The following is a 19,652-nucleotide window of genomic DNA, read 5'->3' as shown; positions in this document are numbered from 1 at the left end:
TACGGGTGGACAGGAGACTGCGTGCAAGGGTTAATGAGAGCAAATCCTCTGCTATGTCAGCTTCGAGTCCTGAGAGGTTCAGTGCTGACAATGGTGAGCCGATGGAAATTGGGGCGATGACACCCCGCTCTCAGGAAAAAGACCGCCGACTTTCTGAAGGCTTGTGTTTCTATTGCGGAAATTCTGGTCATTTTATTAAGAGCTGTGTGCTTCGTATGAAGAAAGAAAAAAAAAATGGTCAGTCATGCCCGTATTGCCTGTTTAAATTCTAAGGGAGTATTCCTATCTGCCACTACTGCTGCTCAGGATGAATTAATTGAATTTCGGGTATTTGTGGATTGTGGATCTACTCTGAATGTGATTGATGGGGGATTCTTGGAAAAACTTAGATTAGAACCTAAACCTTTGTCATCCCCTATTGCTGTGGTTTCTGTTGATGGCTCTCCCTTGAAGAGTGTTACTCACAAGGTCTGTGAATTTCCCCTCACTATTAATGGTATTCATCAAGAGAATTTGGATTTGGTGGTATTGGATAATTTGCCTTCTCCAGTAATATTGGGGTTACCCTGGATAAAATTGCACAATCCTGTACTGGATTGGTCTACCAATGAAATTAAGTCCTGGAGCCCTAAGTGTTATGACAAGTGTTGTAACGGGCGCATTGCTGCTGTGGATAGAGGGGAATTGCCTGTACCTATTCAGGATTTTTGGAGAGTTTTTTCTGAGGAGGAGTCGCAGGTTTTGCCTCCCCATAGAGACTATGATTGTACCATTGAATTTGTCCCTGGAGCGACTCTTCCTAAGAGTCGTTTATTTAATCTTACTATTCCTGAGAGAAAGGCTTTGGAGGAATACATACAGACAAGCTTGGCCGCTGGTCACATTAGGCCTTCCAAGTCTCCTGTGGCTGTTGGATTTTTTTTTGCAAAAAAAAAAGATGGCGGTTTACGTCCTTGTCTGGACTTTCGTGAGATTAATAAAATTACTGTACGCAATCCTTACCCACTGCCATTGATTCCTGATTTATTTAACCAGTTAGTGGGGGCCAAGTGGTTCTCTAAAATTGATCTCCGGGGGGCATACAATTTGTTGCGCATGAAGGAGGGTGATGAATGGAAGACTGCTTTTAACACTCCTGTGGGTCATTTTGAGAATCTGGTTATGCCTTTTGGTCTCACCAATGCTCCAGCATTTTTTCAGAATCTTATTAACGATATCCTTAGACCTTTAATCGGCAAAAATGTGGTTGTGTATTTGGATGACATTTTGATTTATTCGCCTGATCTGGAGTCTCATTGGCGGAGCGTACGTGAGGTATTACAGTTATTAATGGACAATTCGCTTTTTGCTAAGCTGGAGAAATGTGAGTTCGCTGTACAGAGAATTAGTTTTTTGGGCTACATTATCTCCAGTGAAGGTTTTGAGATGGACCCGGTTAAAGTTCAAGCTGTGCAGGAATGGCCTAGGCCTATTGGTTTGAAATCGATACAGAGGTTTTTGGGTTTCGCCAATTATTACAGAAAATTCATAAAAAAAATTTCTATTATTGTCAAACCGCTGACCGATCTCACCAGGAAAGGTGCTAATGCGGTTCAGTGGACTTCTGAGGCCATTGAAGCTTTTGTGTTTTTAAAGGAGAGGTTCACCTCTGCTCCCATCCTTATGCAGCCTGATGTGACTAAGCCGTTTTTGGTTGAGGTTGATGCTTCTTCGGTGGGGGTTGGTGCGGTGTTGTCTCAGGAAAAAAAGGATGAAGTACATCCCTGTGCCTTTTTTTCAAAAAAAATTTCTGAGACTGAACTTAATTACGATATTGGTAATCGGGAATTGCTGGCGATTAAACTCGCATTTGAACACTGGCGTCACCTCTTGGAAGGTGCTGATTTTCCCATTCAGGTTTTCACTGATCATAAAAATCTGATCTATCTTGATGCTGCCAAGCGCTTGAATGCCCGTCAGGCTAGGTGGGCACTTTTTTTCTCGCGGTTTAATTTTTCCGTTACTTACATCCCGGGTACCAAGAATGTTAAAGCGGATGCTTTGTCTCGCAGCTTTTCTCCCATGGTCGGTGTTGAGGAGGAAGAGGAGACCATTTTACAAGAAGGTGTTGTGATTGCTGCTTTGGACTCCGTTTTGGAGGATGAGATTCTTAAAGCACAGGAGAATGCCCCATCTAACACTCCCCATGGGAGGTTGTTTGTGCCTAGGACGTTTAGGAGAGATTTGTTTGTTGAGTGTCATGAGTCTCGGTTGGCAGGTCATCCAGGAATTTCTGAGACGAAGAGACTTGTGGGTCGCAGTTTTTGGTGGCCTGGATGGCAGAAGGAAGTCATTAAGTGGGTGCGCCAATGTACTGTGTGTGCTAGATCCAAGTCTTCGCATGCTTCTGCTGCGGGGTTGCTTTGCCCTCTGGAGGTTCCTAGCGCACCTTGGACACATCTGGCTATGGACTTTATTACTGACCTTCCCCCCTCTGAAGGTTTCACCGTCATCTGGGTGGTCGTGGACCGTTTTAGCAAGATGTGTCACTTGGTTCCCTTCATCAAACTGCCTTGCGCTAAGACACTCGCTAAGGCCTTTGTCAAGGAGATTGTCAGACTACATGGTGTTCCTACTGACATTGTTTCTGATAGGGGACCTCAGTTCGTGGCTCGTTTTTGGCGTGCCTTTTGTGACAGGTTGGGAGTCCATTTGTCGTTTTCATCCGGATATCATCCTGAGTCTAATGGCCAGACAGAAAGGAAGAACCAGGATGTTGAGCAGTTCTTGCGTTGTTTTGTGGCAGACAATCAAGAGGGGTGGTCTGAGTTTCTGCCACTTGCTGAATTTGCTCTTAACAACCATACATCCTCTTCTGCTGGGTGTTCGCCTTTTTTTTGTTGTTCTGGGAGACATCCGTCTTTTGGGTCATTCTCCAAATTGGTTTCGGCTGTGCCTGAGGAGGAGAGTTTTTCCGGTGATTTGGAGAGAGTTTGGACGGATGTGCGTGGTAATCTTCAGGAGGCTAACAAAAAATCTAAGAGGTACTTTGATAGGAAACGGCAAGAGGTTTTGTTTGCTGTTGGTGACATGGTTTGGTTGTCCTCTAAGAATCTGCGATTGAGGATTCCTTCTAAAAAATTGGGTCCCAAGTTCGAAGGGCCCTTTAAGGTGCTTCAGATAGTTAACCAATCTGCTGTTAGGCTGGAGGTTCCTACGTCCTGGAGGATTAATCCGGTGTTTCATGTTTCTCTGTTGAAAAAAGCTGATGTGTCGGATGGTGACGCCTCTGCCACTGTTCCTCCGGTGGTGGAGGACGGGGAATATGAAATTTCCCGCATCCTAAATTCTAGACGGTATAGAGGGAGTTTGCAGTATCTCGTCGCTTGGAAGGGTTTCGGACCTGAGGATAACTCATGGGTGAGGGCGGATGATGTTTCTGCTTCCAGACTTGTCCGAGCGTTTCACAGGAGGTTTCCTGGTAAGCCTGGGCCTAGGGGATCCGGAGGATCCTCTTAGAAGAGGGGGTACTGTTACAACTCTCCTGTTAGGTTTTTTTTAGTTTGCTGGTCACATGACCAGTTTTGCCTATTTAATCCGGCTCCGCCCTCCTGGCATTGCTGGACTTCATTTGTATTTACTACTGTTGAGCTAGCTTGGTGCTCTGTTGCCGTTCTCTGTTAGTTTTGCTAGGTCTTCTGACCTCTTTACTTTTTGTTGTGTGTTTGTCTTTGACTGCTACGATTTCTGCTAGGAGGTGTCCAACTTTTCCCAGTCCCTAGTTCTTGTAGGGATTCCTCCCTCACATCTATAGGTCTTCGTACAGACTAGCCGAGGACTTTAGCGGGTCTGATCGCAGGATCAGGTTCCCCGTTACATCGTAGGGATCTAGTTTAGTTCTATTGTAGAGACAGATCTCCTGTCTTTCTTTAGTCTCTGTAGCAGATCATAACACCCTGGACATGGCCGCAGGAGGAAAATTGATGACAAATCAAAGAGACGGATAATACGAATTGTAACAAATAAGCCCAGGATAACTTCTAAAGAGATTATATGTGAACTTTAAGCTCAAGGAACATCAGTGTCAGATTGCACCATGCGTCGTTGTTTGATCCAAAGTGAACTTCATGAGAGACGACCAAGGAGAACACCATTGTTGAAAAAAAATCATAAAAAAGCCAGACTGGAATTTGCCAAACTACATGTTGACAAGCCACAAACCTTCTGTGAGAATGTCCTATGGACAGATGAGACAAAAATAGAAGTTTTTGGCAAGGCACATCAGCTCTATGTTCACAGACGGAAAAATGAAGCATATCAAGAAAAGAACACTGTCCCTACTGTGAAACATAGAGGAAGGTCTGTTATATTCTGGGGCTGCTTTGCTGCATCTGGCACAGGGTGTCTTAAATCTGTGCAGGGTACAATGAAATCTCAAGACTATCAAGGGATTCTAGAGAGAAATGGGCTGTCCAGTGTCAGAAAGCTTGGTCTCAGTCGCAGGTCATGGGTCTTGCAACAGAATAATGACTCAAAACACAAAGCTAAAAACACCCAAGAATGGCTAAGAGGAAAACATTGGACTATTCTCAAGTGGCCTTCTATGAGCCCTGACCTAAATCCTATTGAGCATCTTTGGAAAGAGCTGAAACAAGTTGTCTGGAAAAGGCAGCCTTCAAACACGAGACAACTGGAGCAGTTTTCTCATGAGGAGTGGGCCAAAATACCTGTCGAGAGGTGCAGAAGTCTCATTGACAGTTACAGGAATCGTTTGATTGCAGTGATTGCCTCAAAAGGTTGTTCAACAAAATATTAAGTTAAGAGTACCATCATTTCTGTCCAGGCCTATTTCATGAGTTTATTTTTTTTTTAATTCTGTGGAAGCAGGGTTGAAAAGCAACGTCTGACTTTCATTTGTTCATTTTCATAGATTTTTAAATTATTATTACTTTTGTCAGATTCAAGTTATTTCTGTGACTATTGTGGGTTTTTCTTTCATTAAACGAGGGGTACCAACAATTTTGACCACGTGTGTACACTATATAACAAGACACATATGCATGTATTTCTCAATATCTGACATGAAATCAGAATAAACCTTTCCTGTTATAGGTCAATTAGGATTACCATAATTTTTAATATTTGCCAAATGCCAGAATAATGAGCGAGAGAGAGTGTTTTAAGGTATTTTTATTACTTACTGCTAAGTCAAAAGTTTACATACATTTCATTAGTATTTTGTACTATTGCCCTTAAACTGAATGACTTGGGTCAAACATTTGGCATATCCTTCCACAAACTTCTCACTATAGTTGGTCGGAATTTGGGCCATATATGCAATAAAGCTGATATTTATAATATTGATAAAACTCGTTGCACTGATGAACAAGCATTTGTCAAGTGAGTACAGATGTTAGAACTCTCCTTTTGGGTTTTTTCTAGTTTGCTGGTCACATGACCTTTTTTGCCTATTTAATCCGGCTCCGCCCTCCTGCCCTTGCTGGACTTCATTGTAATTACTACTCTTGAGCTAGCTTGGTGCTCTGTTACCTTTCTCTAAGGTTTTGCTAGGTCTTCTGACCTCTATGTTCTTTGTTGTGTCTTTGTCTTTTACTGCTACAATTTCTGCTAGGAGGTGTCCAACTTTATCCCAGTCCCTAGTTCTTGTAGGGATCCCTCCCTTGCATCTATAGGTCTTCGTACAGACTAGCTGAGGACTTTAGCGGGTCTGATCGCAGGATCAGGTTCCCCGTTACATCGTAGGGATCCAGTTTAGTTGTATTGTAGGGACAGATCTCCTGTCTTTCCTTAGTGCTTGTAGCAGATCATAACAGTAAGTCCAGCCCAAAAAAAAAAAAAAAATTTCTCTAAGGAAAGACCTCCAGTTTTCCATCATGGTCTCGGTTCAAGATTTGGCTCAACGCTTGCAGGGACTCTCTCTGGAGGTGGCCGAGCTCCAACAACACGTGAGTAGCTGTTCTGGAGCATATTTTGTGGAGCCAAAGGTACGTCTGCCTGATCTATTTTTTGGTGAACAACAAGATTTTTTTTCTTTTAAAAATGCTTGTTTATTGTATTTTCGTTTAAGACCCAGATCCTCTGGTGATGAATCACAGCGCATAGGGTTCATAATGTCACTTTTGCGCAAAGATCCTCAGGGATGGGCCTTCTCTCTCCAACCTAGTGATCCGTGCTTTAGATCAGTGGATAGTTTTTTTTCTGCTTTGGGTTTGTTGTACGATGATCCTGATCGTGTCTCATCTGAATTGAGACATCTGAGGCAGGGATCAGGTAATGTGGAAAAATATTGTTCTCACTTCCGTCGGTGGTCTGCCCAGGTGGGGTGGAATGATTCAGCTTTGAAAAGCTTGTTTCTTGCAGGGCTAGGTGAAAGGGTTAAGGATTTGCTGATTGCTTATCCCACACCTGGAAACTTGCAGGAGGCAATGCAATTAGCTATACGGGTGGACAGGAGACTGCGTGCAAGGGTTAATGAGAGCAAATCCTCTGCTATGTCAGCTCCGAGTCCTGAGAGGGTTTGTGCTGACAAGGGAGAGCCGATGGAGATTGGGGCGATGGCACCCCGCTCTCAGGAAAAAGACCGCAGGCTTTCTGAAGGTTTGTGCTTCTATTGCAGAAAATCTGATCATTTTATTAAGAACTGTGTACTTCGTATGAACAAAGAAAAAAAAAAGGTCAGTTACGCCCGTATTGCCTGTTTAAATACTAAGGGTGTACTTCTTTCTGCTACTACCACTGCTCAGGAAGAATTAATTGAATTTCGGGTATTTGTGGATTGTGGTTCTACTCTGAATGTGATTGATGGGGGATTCTTGGAAAAACTTAAATTAAAACCTAAACCTTTGTCATCCCCTATTGCTGTGGCTTCTGTCGATGGCTCTCCCTTGAAGAGTGTTACTCACAAGGTCTGTGAATTTCCCCTCACTATTAATGGTATTCATCAAGAGAATTTGGATTTGGTAGTATTAAATAATTTGCCTTCTCCAGTAATTTTGGGGTTGCCCTGGTTAAAATTGCACAATCCTGTACTGGATTGGTCTACCAATGAAATTAAGTCCTGGAGCCCTAAATGTTATGACAAGTGTTGTAACGGACGTATTGCTGCGGTGGAAAAAGGGGAATTACCTGCACCTATTCAGGATTTTTGGAGAGTTTTTTCTGAGGAGGAGTCACAAATTTTGCCTCCCCATAGAGACTATGATTGTACCATTGAATTTGTCCCTGGAGCGACTCTTCCTAAAAGTCGTTTATTTAATCTTACTATTCCTGAGAGGAAGGCTTTGGAGGAATACATACAGACAAGCTTGGCCGCCGGTCACATTAGGCCTTCCAAGTCTCCTGTGGCTGTTGGATTTTTTTTTGTGAAAAAAAAACATGGCGGTTTACGTCCTTGTCTGGACTTTCGTGAGATTAATAAAATTACTGTACGCAATCCTTATCCACTGCCATTGATTCCTGATTTATTTAACCAGTTAGTGGGGGCCAAGTGGTTCTCTAAAATTGATCTCCGGGGGGCATACAATTTGTTGCGCATGAAGGAGGGTGATGAATGGAAGACTGCTTTTAACACTCCTGTGGGTCATTTTGAGAATCTGGTTATGCCTTTTGGTCTCACCAATGCTCCAGCATTTTTTCAGAATCTTATTAATGACATCCTTAGACCTTTGATCGGCAAAAATGTGATTGTGTATTTGGATGACATTCTGATTTATTCGCCTGATCTGGAATCTCATTGGCGGAGCGTACGTGAGGTTTTACAGTTATTAATGGACAATTCACTTTTTGCTAAGCTAGAGAAATGTGAGTTCGCTGTACAGAGAATTAGTTTTTTGGGTTACATTATCTCCAGTGAAGGTTTTGAGATGGACCCGGTTAAAGTTCAAGCTGTGCAGGAATGGCCTAGGCCTATTGGTTTGAAATCGATACAGAGGTTTTTGGGTTTCGCCAATTATTACAGAAAATTCATAAAAAAAATTTCTATTATTGTCAAACCGCTGACCGATCTCACCAGGAAAGGTGCTAATGCGGTTCAGTGGACTTCTGAGGCCATTGAAGCTTTTGTGTTTCTAAAGGAGAGGTTCAGCTCTGCCCCCATCCTTATGCAGCCTGATGTGACTAAGCCATTTTTGGTTGAAGTTGATGCTTCTTCGGTGTGGGTCGGTGCGGTGTTGTCTCAGGAAAGCAAGGATGGAGTACATCCCTGTGCTTTTTTTAAAAAAAAAAAATTTCTGAGACTGAACTTAATTACGATATTGGTAATCGGGAATTGCTGGCTATTAAACTCGCATTTGAACACTGGCGTCATCTCTTGGAAGGTGCTGAATTTCCCATTCAGGTTATCACTGATCATAAAAATCTGATCTATCTTGATGCTGCCAAACGCTTGAATGCCCGTCAGGCTAGGTGGGCACTTTTTTTCTCGCGGTTTAATTTTTCCGTTACTTACATCCCGGGTACCAAGAATGTTAAAGCGGATGCTTTGTCTCGCAGCTTTTCTCCCATGGTCGGTGCTGAGGAGGAGGAGGAGAGCATTTTACAAGAAGGTGTTGTGATTGCTGCTTTGGACTCCGTTTTGGAGGATGAGATTCTTAAAGCTCAGGAGAGTGCCCCATCTAACACTCCCCATGGGAGGTTGTTTGTGCCTAGGACCTTTAGGAGAGATTTGTTTGTTGAGTGTCATGAGTCTCAGTTGGCAGGTCATCCAGGAATTTCTGAGACCAAGAGACTTGTGGGTCGCAGTTTTTGGTGGCCTGGATGGCAGAAGGAAGTCATTAAGTGGGTGCGTCAATGTACTGTGTGTGCTAGATCTAAGTCTTCGCATGCTCCTGCTGCGGGGTTGCTTTGCCCTCTGGAGGTTCCTAGTGCACCTTGGACACATCTGGCTATGGACTTTATTACTGACCTTCCCCCCTCTGAAGGTTTCACGGTCATCTGGGTGGTCGTGGACCGTTTCAGCAAGATGTGTCACTTGGTTCCCTTCATCAAACTGCCTTGCGCTAAGACACTCGCTAAGGCCTTTGTCAAGGAAATTGTCAGACTACATGGCGTTCTTACTGACATTGTTTCTGATAGGGGACCTCAGTTCGTGGCTCGTTTTTGGCGTGCCTTTTGTGACAGGTTGGGAGTTCATTTGTCGTTTTCATCCGGATATCATCCTGAGTCTAATGGCCAGACAGAAAGAAAGAACCAGGATGTTGAGCAGTTCTTGCGTTGCTTTGTGGCAGACAATCAAGAGGGGTGGTCTGAGTTTCTGACACTTGCTGAATTTGCTCTTAACAACCATACATCCTCTTCTGCTGGGTGTTCGCCTTTTTTTTGTTGTTCTGGGAGACATCGGTCTTTTGGGTCATTCTCCAAATTGGTATCGGCTGTGCCTGAGGAGGAGAGTTTTTCCGGTGATTTGGAGAGAGTTTGGACTGATGTGCGTGATAATCTTCAGGAGGCTAACAAAAAATCTAAGAGGTACTTTGATAGGAAACGGCAAGAGGTTTCATTTGCTATTGGTGACATGGTTTGGTTGTCCTCTAGGAATCTGCGATTGAGGATTCCTTCTAAAAAATTGGGTCCCAAGTTTGTAGGGCCCTTTAAGGTGCTTCAGATAGTTAACCAATCTGCTGTTAGGTTGGAGGTTCCTACCTCCTGGAAGATTAATCCGGTGTTTCATGTTTCTCTGTTGAAAAGAGCTGATGTGTCGGTTGGTGACGCCTCTGCCACTGTTCCTCCGGTGGTGGAGGACGGGGAATATGAAATTTCCCGCATCCTAAATTCTAGACGGTATAGAGGGAGTTTGCAGTATCTCGTTGCTTGGAAGGGTTTCGGGCCCGAGGATAACTCATGGGTGAGGGCGGATGATGTTTCTGCTTCCAGACTTGTCAGAGCGTTTCACAGGAGGTTTCCTGACAAGCCCGGTCCTAGGGGATCCGGAGGATCCTCTTAGAAGAGGGGGTACTGTTAGAACTCTCCTGTTGGTTTTTTTCTAGTTTGCTGGTCACATGACCTTTTTTGCCTATTTAATCCGGCTCCGCCCTCCTGGCCTTGCTGGACTTCATTGTAATTACTACTCTTGAGCTAGCTTGGTGCTCTGTTACCTTTCTCTAAGGTTTTGCTAGGTCTTCTGACCTCTATGTTCTTTGTTGTGTGTTTGTCTTTTACTGCTACAATTTCTTCTAGGAGGTGTCCAACTTTATCCCAGTCCCTAGTTCTTGTAGGGATCCCTCCCTTGCATCTATAGGTCTTCGTACAGACTAGCTGAGGACTTTAGCGGGTCTGATCGCAGGATCAGGTTCCCCGTTACATCGTAGGGATCCAGTTTAGTTGTATTGTAGGGACAGATCTCCTGTCTTTCCTTAGTGCTTGTAGCAGATCATAACAACAGACTTGTTTACATGGGCCAATAATCGGGATTAGCTGCTTATTCCTGACAATTGAATTGTATAAATGGGCCATTAGTTGGGGATGCTATGGAGAGTTCTCTTAATAACTGGATCACAATAATGGTTAGGACATACTGTGCAGCCTTTCTGTATGCACCAAGATCAATTTGGTGATAGATAACTTATCTAATCTAGCCATGAATATTCCTATTAAATATTGGATTAATTAACTTTGTGTTGATGGTTACATGCTAAGGATTTTATGATTTTCCACCAATAATTATTGTAGCAATGACAATGAGGTCTATGCTGGTTATTAAACTGCAAATTTTACAAGGTCATTTATAAATATAACACCTTATGCTTACTGTTACTTTTCTATATATTATCTTTAAATGCTGTATATTATGCATTTAAGCTTGCAAAGATATATTTTTCATAACTTAGCATTGTCAGTAACACTCCCTTTACAATATTTTTTTGAGTGTGGGAGTAAACCAGAATACCAAGAACAAACCTACACAAACATAGAGAGAACATAGCAACTGAAATCCAAACCAAAACCCAGTGCTGCAATGCAAAAGTAAACCACATAAAAACTCAAAGGAAACCTTAAATAAATAAATAAAGTAATTTAACGTAAGGATGACAGTTCCCACAAGTTAGGTAGCCAAGGTGCCTAAATGTGTGTTACTTGCCCCAAATCTTTTGGCTTGGTTTCAATTGAAATTTCTGATTGATGACCATGAAAAAATGAAGTTGGCTTCTAGAGAGGTTTAACTTACTTCAAAAGTCTATAATAATTTATATATTTTTTACTGTGACCCTGGACTGGTTCCTATTTGTTTATAAAGGATAATCCTATCCATTTAGTCTCCTACATTTATTATTTTTTTCAGGACAAATTTCATATTATTAAATACAAACCCCTGCATCATATGAACTACACTGTAGAATGTGTGTAAAAAAAAATTGTGAGTGGGGCTCTAGGGTTGCATTTCATGCAACTCAATTAGAGAACTGTTGTATGCATTTTTATCAAGGTTTCACATGTGTTTTTGAAGGCATTGTTGCTTTTTTGTGTAATTTTTTCTATCATATTTTCAGGCATATAAAGAAGTATGTGAAAAAAAAGCAAGGTTAGGGTATGTGCACACGACGTATTTGTTCTAGCGGCGAAACTGCTGAGGTTTTTCTATGTGAAGCCGCTTCAGGAAAATGATGGTGGTCTCTTTCTTAAAGCGGCTTTTCCATAATTTTTCCTTCTTTTCTCTGCAATTTACACCATATTGGCAAGCAAAGCCATCCAAACAGTGTATATGCTACTTCTTTTCCAAACCCTCAAGCAGTTGAAAGAACAAAAGGCTAAACATAGTAACATAGTAACATAGTTTGTAAAGCCGAATAAAGACTTGCGTCCATCAAGTTCGACCTGTTAGTTCTGTAATTGCTAAAGTTGATCCAGAGGAGGGCAAAAAACCCCAAATGATTTGGCCAATCTTCACCTGAGGAAAAATTCCCTCCCGACTCTGAAACCAGCAGTCAGAATAAATCCCTGTATCAACCTACTATTTTATTTTATTTTTAAGTATATGTTGAAATCTGCCTGGTATCTAGAAATGCATCCAGTCCCCGCTTGAACTGGTGTAGTGAATCCGACATTACCGTCTCCTCACTCAGTGAATTCCATATTTTCACTGCTCTTACCGTAAAGAACCCCTTCCTATGCTGGTGCTGAAACCTTTTCTCTTCCAGTCTTAGTGAATGCCCTCTTGTTACCGTAATATCCCTCCTTTTGAACAAATCCCGGGCAAGATCTCTATACTGTCCCCTAACATATTTGTACACATTTATTATGTCCCCCATCAACCTTCTCTTTTCCAGGCTGAATAGTCCTAGTTTTGCCAACCTCTCTGGGTATTGCAGTCCCTCCATTCCCCTTATTAATTTTGTTGCCCTCCTTTGTACCTTTTCAAGCTCATTTATATCCTTTCTATATATTGGGGCCCATAACTGAGCACAGTATTCCAAGTGTGGTCTGACCAGTGCTTTGTACAGTGGAAGAACAATGTTCTCATCCTTTGCAGCTATACCTCTTCTGATACATCCCATTACCCTGTTTGCCCTTACAGCAGCGGCCTGACTTTGGGCACTCCAATTTAGTTTGCTATCAATCAAGATGCCCAAGTCCTTCTCCATCTCTGAATTCCCCAATGGTTTCCCATTCAGTGAGTACTGGTGACTTCCATTTTTCCTTCCCATATGTATGACCTTACATTTCTCCTCGCTAAACCTCATTTGCCATTTAATGCTCCACCTACCCAGCTTATCCAAATCCCTCTGTAGGTCTTCACTATCCTCTTTTGTATTAATTGTTTTACATAACTTTGTGTCATCTGCAAATATTGATATTTTACTATTTATCCCGTTGACTATGTCGTTAATAAAGATATTAAATAACATTGGGCCTAGTACAGACCCCTGTGGTACCCCACTAGTGACGCTTACCCAATCTGAGTATATTCCATTTATAACCACCCTCTGCCTTCTATCCTTTAGCCAGTTAGCTACCCACTTGCAGACATTTTCCCCCAGCCCCATCATTCTCATTTTGTATACCAACCTATTATGTGGCACGCTATCGAACGCTTTTGTCATTGCTGTGTACTATGTTCCTTTTTAGCAGCACTTTTGTGGCACTTTTTCAGGCAAGTTTCAGGCGGAATCCGCCTGAAGAAGACATTGGGTGCACTTACCCTTAGTGATATTACCCAGAGCATGCTGTATTTTTAAACTCTCCACAAGAAAAAAAAACACACCACAAAACGGCTACAAACCTAACCCAATGCCCCCACAAAAAAATCATTAAGCTACCGAAAGGATTAATTTTTATTGCTGCATAGGCTTGTGGATGTAAAAAATAAAAGTTACAGCAATACTCACCCTACCCAAGTACAGTGTTACCTCTCCACCACTGCTCCATTCTTTGTTGACAGGTTACATCAGTGACATCACGACTACAGTGCACCTCACCACTGCAGCCAATCACTGGACTCAGCAGCTTGTGTCTTCTATATCGATATCACCAAAACGAAAAAAGTGTAGTATATGCTACATACCTGAAATATTTTGGTCAGCAGCTAAAGGCCAACAGATGACGGAAGAAAGAATAAAAAATAAAGTATACCGCATTAATATCCAATTATAAAGCATAAAGTTACAAAAATAAGCAACAAGGTACAAAATTAGGCTTTAGAATTTAGAAATCTACATGAATGGGTCACATATTTATTTCCCTAAAAAGTTATAGAAAGTGAATAAAAGTTGTATGCACCTCAAAAATTATACCAAAACATCAACTTGTAAAAAAAAAAACACAAGCCCTCACACAGCTCCCTCAAGGAAAAGTTATGGATCTCAGAATATGGCAACACAAAAAAAATAGTTTTTAAAAAATGTTTTTGTAGTACAAAAGTTACAAATATATATATTAATGTAGTAAGGCTAAACACTGTAAAATGAAGTCCAACCTATTGTAGAATTACTGTGTTTTTCAATTCCCCCTCACAAAAAAAATTAATAAGCTTTTCAATACATTATATGCATCTCAAAATTATGCCAATACAAGTCATCGCACAAAAGGCTACATCAAGAGAAATATAAAAAGTAATGGCTCTCAAAAGGCAAAGATAGATAAAGCAATCTGGCCAGCTGAAGAACAGCACTTGCAAGTTCTATAGAAAAAGCGTGCGAGTGCTGCACTCCTTGCTTGGAAGACAAGCAAAGTGATGATAGACTGCAGAGGTTGCTGGCAAACTAGGCAAGGAGTAGCAAACCATAGAATTAAAGATCCCTGCCTTCTTGAGAACAGAGATGATGAGAGGTAAATTGCTAAGTTGCTTGCTTCTACAAAGCGCTTTGCAATTTTATTCTTTTAAAAAGATGAGTCTACCCCTTTATTGTAGCCTACATTTCCTTCATCTCTGAGTATTATTTAAGGGTAGTTGTGATAGATTAGTGAGATACAACAGATGATCCTTTAGGCTGCGTGCCCACGATGCGTTTTTCAAGCATTTTTGCTGTGGAATTTCTGCAGCGGAAATGCTTTTAAAACGCTTGGTAATCTGTGTCGCAGGGTCCCCAATGTCAATCCGCATGTTCTGTGCACATGTTGCGGATTTTTCCGCAGCGGATTTTCTGTGCGGAAAAATCCGCTGCATGCCCATTATTTGTGCATTTCCGCATGCAGATTTGACTACTCAATGCATTTGAAAAACGCAAGTCAAATCCACATGTAAAACGCTGCAAAAACGCGTGTAAAATCCGCAAGCGTTTTTACTGCCAAGGACATGCAGAAATGCAGCGGAAATTTTATGCTTCAATTCTGCATCGTGGGCACATACCCTAAAATTGCAAAGTCTCATTGTATACTTTGTAATGCAACTTCAGCTCGTCTCCACTGCCTCCTGCTTGCGATAAGCTTCTTCCTGTCAATGTTTACAAGCAGAAGGCAAGGGGAGCAGTGTGCAGATGCATCTCATAGTATACACTGGAGATTCTATACATACCTCATAGGCAATTTGAGTTTAGAGAAATTTTTTAACTGAAGCTTATCATTGTATAGACTTTTTTAATATATCAATACATTCTTATATAAAGAAGAAATAATGTCTTCAGCTGTGTGGGAGGACACACAGAGGAACAAAGTTTGTGGAGCTGGTTCATGAGGGGAAGGAGTCTGAGAGCTTCCGGGAGAGATCTGATAGGTGGTGATGTCATTCTGCAGTTCACAGGAAGTCAGAGACTGACCTTCTGTTGACACATGACAACACGTATTGGACTAGTCAGATTAGAGATCACATGACAAACCTGCTCATAAAGAATATGTATTGATGCAGTTAGAATATTGCTGATGAGTTAGGGTTAGTGTACAAAAGAAAAGTATGCTGGAGCACCACTTTGAAATTCATCATTCTGCTTTTCACAATCATTTGTATAATAAACATGCAATAAGTATATTATTCCTTCCACAATGAATTATTCACAGCCACTAAGACTGTGAGCAGACTAATGTATGTTCATGTATCCTCTATTTGCTCTCCTATTGATGTGCTCTGGTTTGTGTTAATCAGAGACTGTCTGCCCAGTAGATTGTGATGATATAGCTTCGTCATAAGTAGAAACAGATGGAAGAGGATTACGTTCCCATTACTTTCAACATGGCTTCTTATATTCACAAGCAGGCTGATTTACAAGGTCTTGGAAATGAAATAATCAAGTGCATTCTGTATTTTATTTTTGCAGCGTTGCAAATATTAAATTAATAAAAACAGAAGTGACACATACAACACAGGGCCCATATCTTCTCAACTGCTTATCTGATGATAGTGGGTTACTTGTTATAAATTACTTCCTTCATAGTTCTCCAGAAAATCCTTCATCGGCATAGCTATTAGTAATTGCAAGATGTGGATGCAAGTCATTAGCGTAGTCCCTTCCATGCAGTCTCATAGACAGTAGGGAGCACTAATATTATGCTTACCTGCTGAGCCTTCTGCAGATGCACAGGTTGCACATATGGTATGTCCGCCAACATCTGTAGACGTTTAAAAGGCTACCGGGACTCTTTTTTTCCAATAGAGCTAAGCACTTATTGGCAGGTAGTTAATAACTGCCTGTTCTGCCCTGGGACAATCTCTCCCAGCTGATTCTCCTTCTTCCTGTGATGTCATGTCGACATAGATGTTCCTTCTCTTCTGCTCTGCTCTGCCAATGGCACATAATTCTTGACATTATGTTGATTGACAGCCGGCTCCCTACAGTTAGCTGTCAAAAAAAGTCTTGGATTACCGTTTTAATAATTTTTGATAACTTTTCAAAAGTAGCATGATTATTCCTATTATAATTTGGATTGGTGGACTTGTATTGATGGTGCTATGGTTGATTTTTCGTCAAAGTAGGAGCCCGTTAATATGGCAGTGACAACTAGGTTAATTCTAGTTGTCACTAAATTACAAATTTTAAAAGGTCTTTTATAAATACACTGTGTTTCAAATTATTATGCAAATTAGATTTTTTAAATGTCATTAAGATGTAATATTTTTGTTTTTCAAGCAAACTCATGGATGGTATTGTGTCTCAGGGCTCTTTGGATAACTGAATTCAATCTCAAACACCTATGATAATTAGTTAGTCAAATTAAAGGAAAACTACCTAAGAAGGACCTTCCACATTATTAAGCAGGCCACAGGTTTCAAGTATTGTGGGAAAAAAAAGGATCTCTATGCTACGGAAAAGCGTCAAATAGTGCAATACCTTGAACAACAAGGTATGAAAACATTACATATTTTCTGAAAACGTAAGCGTAATCATCATACTGTGAAGAGATTTGTGGTTAATACAGAGCACAGATGGGTTCATGCAGATAAAGGTGACGCGCCCCCAGGGCCGTGGGGTACTCGGCAGCTGGGCCTCTGGATGCCGGTCGGGGGATATCACGGTGGCTGGCCCGGTCCATGGCCCAGGGCAGTCACTCAAAAGGGGGGATATTCTTATATGGGGTTTTTGGGATTGTTCGTGACGCCACCTCTGGAATGCGGCTAAAGGGAGCCGCCACTGAGGAGCAGTCCTCTGGAGCTGGTGTTACGGCAGCAGGGATGGTGTGGCTCTGCACAGGTAGAGCTTGCTCCAGGGCAGTGTAGGTAGTGTAAGTTGCACTGGGCTTTGTAGTGCAGGGGGAAAGATGGCGCGGACGAAATAATGGACAGAGGTGGTGCGGTGCAGTCATCCGAGTCTTTACTCACAGTTCTTTAGTTCCTCAGGGTGCACTGTCAGCTTACAGCCTCCCGCTGCGTTCACCAGGCAGGGGTTCAGCTCTTCCTCAGGCAGATTAGGAGTACCAGACAGAACCCCACTTTCTCGTGTTCCTAGCCAGACCGACTTCACGCTGGGTCTTTCTCCCTCCTGCCCTGCGCTGCCCACTCTCAATCCTGCTCGGGTGCTCTGAAGTCCCTCCTGTCCGTCGGAGTTCAGAGACCTGCTTGAACCTCACGGGGATTAGAATGCGGCTTACGATCCCTCTGTCTTCTGACAGATTCGGGGCATACGGGTGCTGTCCTGCACTCGCCGTACCCCCTAGGATCCCTTCTTAGAACGGAGCCTACTCCCTGCTCCCCTCCGAGGCCTCCAGACAAGGCCCTACTTGTGGAGCAGAGTTCCTAATGAGACTCTGCTCCCGGACTGTTCTTCTGAACTGTCCTGAGCTGTTCTTCTGAACTGCTCTCCTCTCAGTACTTGACTCCACTCTCCTGCCACCCTAAGATGGCTTCCCATTATATACCTACTGTGATGGTGCTCCCTCTAACTACTTCCTCCACCCACACCCACTACTGGTTCCCCCTACCTTTGGGTCCCCCCCACTCCAGCCAGGGACAGGGCTCAGCAGGAAACATATTGCATCTTACCCTTCCAGCCGGCCTGGAGCAGTGTAGTGTTGGATGCAGGTGTTGGGGTTCCGGGCAGCACTCCCTCCTTACCTGAGAGAAGGAGACACCACACCTCTGGGTGAGGTGCAGTACCTCTGTGGCGACTGAACCCTCAGGGGTGCCACAAAGGCATAATGAAGAAGGTTTCTCCCAGACATATTCATCGGATTAAGATAGCAACTGCTAAAATACCATTACAAAGCAGCAAACAGGTATTTGAAGCTGCTGGTGCTTCTGGAGTCCCGCGAACCTCAAGGGGTAGAATCCTCCAGAGACTTTCTGTTGTGCATAGTCATATTTTAGGCTTGAATCATGGGGGGGGATTTGGTAAGCCCCTTTTGGGTCCCTGAAGTCGTTAAAATGACCTCAGCAAAGTATATAGAGTTTTTGACTAACTGCTTTCTTCCATGGTATCAAAAGAACTATGCCATCCATGTTCATGCATGACAATGCACCATCTCATGCTGACAAGAGTCATTGGCTGCTATGGGCATAAAAGGAAACTCATGGTGTGGCCACCATCCTCCCCTGACCTCAACCCTATTGAGATCCTTTGGAGTATCCTCAAGCAAAAGATCTATGAGGGTGGGAGGCCATTCACATCAAAATAGCTATTCTGACATCCTGCAAAGAAATTCAGGCAGAAACTATCCAAAAACTCACAAGGTCAATGGATGCAAGAATTGTGAAGGTGATATCAAAGAAGGGGTCCTATGTTAAGATGTAACTTGGCTTATTAAGATGTTTTTGATTTAAAAAGCTGCTGATTTCAGTAAAACACTTGAACTTTTATTGCTGCAAATTCAACAAATTATCATTTTCAGTTCTTTACAACCTATGAAATGTTTGGAAACTCTGATGAGCATAATTATTAGGAAAAATGCATTTTGAGTTTTTTTAGTTTTGAAAAAAATACAGTTATCACTGGGAGGTTGGTCCAATAAAATGTGATTCATACTCTAACAGTTGATTATTTGAATATTGTACTGACTCATTTGCATCGACTATTTAGGAAAATCAGAGAAAAATATAATTTGCATAATAATTTGGAATGTGGGGTATAAATCCTTATGAGGATTTAAGAGGGTTGATCCTACTGACAGATTCCCTTTGAGGGACATTTAATAAAAAATGGTCTATAGACTTTCCCCCAACAGAAGATGTATTAAAAGGTTGTCCACTATTAGGACAACCTTTTCTCGATCTGAATGTGTGCCCCCGTGAAACTAAAGAAAGATAGAAACAAGAGCGCTCCTTATCCATAGTAGTAATCAAGAGGAAGTGTTCGGCCAGCCGCAGCTCTCACTTCATCTTGATTACTTATATGTTCGAAGACGGGGACAGTGACACCAGCGCTGATTGGGTGTAGGGCTCATGTGTCATAACAACCGCACGTGAGCCCCGGGAACGGGAGTGTCGAACGGCGCCGAAACAGGAGGTGAGTATAAGTGTTTTTATTTTCACAGTGGCAAACATTCAGATCTAGAATGGGTTTCTCGAGAAGTGGAAAACCCCTTTCATTTATAAATTTCAATGCCCTCTCCTTTTGTAACATAGTAACATAGTAACGTAGCTTAAATAAAGATCTAGGTCCATCAAGTTCAACCTTCCTCCCCCCATTGCACTCCCTACACTAACACTACACTAACATACTAATTAACTGGGACTAGGCCTCACAAATGTATTATTATTATTACCATTTCTATTTTTGCTGCACTATTACTATTAGTTTTATATTTTGTATTACTCTTGTGATTCTAATAATGGTATTACTAAAATCCCTCTTCCGAAATCT

This window comes from Phyllobates terribilis, unplaced genomic scaffold, assembly GCF_046119375.1.
Source record: "Phyllobates terribilis strain yellow unplaced genomic scaffold, ASM4611937v1 Scaffold_11__3_contigs__length_659146591, whole genome shotgun sequence".
Taxonomy (NCBI): domain Eukaryota; kingdom Metazoa; phylum Chordata; class Amphibia; order Anura; family Dendrobatidae; genus Phyllobates; species Phyllobates terribilis.
Note: the sequence above shows the minus strand (reverse complement) of the source record.